Source organism: Lathyrus oleraceus, chromosome 2 (assembly GCF_024323335.1).
Source record: "Lathyrus oleraceus cultivar Zhongwan6 chromosome 2, CAAS_Psat_ZW6_1.0, whole genome shotgun sequence".
Taxonomy (NCBI): Eukaryota; Viridiplantae; Streptophyta; class Magnoliopsida; order Fabales; family Fabaceae; genus Lathyrus; species Lathyrus oleraceus.
In genome coordinates this window covers 369,678,527-369,681,083 of record NC_066580.1, presented here as the reverse complement: position 1 = coordinate 369,681,083, position 2,557 = coordinate 369,678,527, and the positions used below count along the sequence as shown (strand labels likewise).

The 2,557-nt window shown below is 37.6% G+C and overlaps 1 pseudogene; it reads left to right on the top strand.

Annotated features, from left to right (window-relative positions):
• Positions 1–580: 580 nt before the first annotated feature.
• On the top strand, positions 581–680 carry LOC127124353 (uncharacterized; annotated as a pseudogene).
• The last annotated feature ends 1,877 nt before the right edge of the window (positions 681–2,557 follow it).

Below are 2,557 nucleotides of genomic sequence, written 5' to 3'. Positions count from 1 at the left end.
GATTTCCAAGTTGGATTTTCTAGGGGTATTATTGTTAGGATTCTGTTTCTGATATCCCGGAGGTATAGATGGGGCTTGATTTGGAGACTGTCCAGGTGCGTATAAAGCATTATTACTCTTATATGAAAAGTTTGGATGGTTCTTCCAATTTGGGTTATAGGTATTCGAATAGGGGCTTCCTTGAGCATAGTTTACTTGCTCTGCTTGGATTCCAGTCAAGAGTTGACATTCCGCAGGAGTGTGGCCTTGGATTCCACAGATCTCGCAATTCTGAGTTATAGCAACCACGGCGGCTGGAGGTGATACATTTAAACTTTCAATTTTTTGGACCAAAGCATCCACTTTTGCATTGACGTGATCAAGGTTACTTATCTCGTACATGCCAGTTTTCGGTTGAGGTTTTTCCACCGTTGTTCGTTCGGTTCCCCACTGATAGTGGTTTTGGGCCATGCTCTCGATAAGCTGGTAAGCATCAGCATAAGGTTTGTTCATTAGTGCACCACCTGCAGCGGCGTCTATTGTTAACCTTGTGTTGTATAAGAGACCATTATAAAATGTGTGAATGACTAACCAGTCTTCCAAACCATGGTGTGGGCAAAGTCTCATCATGTCTTTGTATCTTTCCCATGCTTCGAAAAGAGACTCGTTGTCTTTCTGTTTAAATCCGTTTATCTGGGCTCTTAACATAGCTGTTTTGCTTGGCGGAAAATATCGGGCAAGAAAAACTTTCTTCAATTCGTTCCATGTGGTGACTGAGTTGGAAGGAAGTGATTGAAGCCATCTTCTAGCGCTATCTCTTAATGAGAAAGGAAAAAGACGAAGTCGAATTGCCTCTGAAGTGACACCATTAGCTTTAACAGTATCAGCGTATTGGACAAATACGGATAAATGAAGGTTTGGATCTTCGGTAAGATTTCCAGAGAATTGGTTCTGTTGCACAGCCTGCAACAGCGAAGGTTTAAGTTCAAAGTTGTTTGCTTCGATTGCGGGCGGAGCAATACTTGAATGCGGTTCATATTGCGATGGAGCGGCGTAATCTCTAAGAGCACGAGCTGGTTCTGCCATCTCGGGTATCGAAGGAAAAATGTTTTTGAAATCAGGAAGTTCTACAGGAGGGAGATTGTTCGCAGCACGATATTCCCGAATTCGTCGTAAGACTCGGAGATATAGTTCGATATCGTTGATTCGTAAATAGAGCGGTTCGCCTTGTGAGAGAGTGCGTGGCATACAAATCAACGAAAGAAAGAAAATAGAAGAAAAAGAAACCTTAGTCTCTACAGCGTAACGGAAGAGTTACGATATCGATTGAATAAAAGTCCCCGGCAACGGCGCCAAAAACTTGATCGCTCGACTGGGTGAGTCGAGAATGGGATACAAACTGCAAGTGCACAGTTCTATCGCGTAGTTTTAAAAGATATCGATCCCACAGGGACTTATGAATCGATATACCGTTATCTAAGGTTACTACGTAAATCTAAGGTGAAAATGTTTGATTGTTTGGGGAAAAACTAAGAGCTAAACTAATATCTAGATTAAATATAAATGAAACGGATATCGGTATGTAGTTCGTCAAAACTAGGGAATCAAGTCTTTGTCGGTTTCTTGGTTTTAAAATGAATCGTTTCGGTTAACTTTATTGGTTAAAGGTTTTATCTCAAACTCTCGCTCTGTTGAATAAACCATGATTTTATATTAATGTAGCTGTCACTTATAATTAAGTCAAAAACCATATTTTGAAAACAATAAAGTTGCAGAAACTCCTTTTAAGAAAATACTGACCGTTTTAAACACCCTTATCTCAAACTCTCGCTCTGTTGACTTAGGTTATATAATCAAATCCAAATGCTTAACTCTCGTCCTCACATTCAATCTTTAAAAATACTTTTTGGAAAAGGTCAGAATTTAATTAACTCTAAAACTTGCTCTCGCCCTGATCTAGAATTAATGCCTAACTTACACTGTCCAGTTAAAATCTCAAACTCTCGCTCTATTGATTTTAACTTCTTTATGTCCTTTACTTTTGTAAAAAATCTTGTTATTAAACCTGTAAGTTGAGACCGTAAAAAGATTGATTTTAATTTTAAGTTTAGATAGACCGACTTAGTCTTGATCCCTTATTCTGCTTACTTTACATACCGATACCTAGGCGAATTAGCCAGACATGCTAAATAAACAAGAATACATATCATGCATAAACAGACTCATTCCAGGCAGATAATATAGATAAATGATAAAACAAAATATTAAATAACGATTAAAGAACCTGAATGCGTAATACAATAGTCTTGAACACTCCACCACAAGTCGGTAGGATTTGTTCTTGGATTCTTCAATTAAACAGTAAATTAAATCAAGGAAATAAAACTAGAATATAACGTAAGGTTAAATCCAGTATAAAGTTGCACAATGGTTTCCGGTGTAGAAACTATTATGCGAAAAATATCTAAAAGCTAAAACGGGAAAGGTAAATTTGCAAGGGAAAAAGAATGTAAAGCTTGCAAAAGAAATAAATAAAATAAACAATGCTGGAAAAGAAAAATAAGCAAAAGCTAAAACA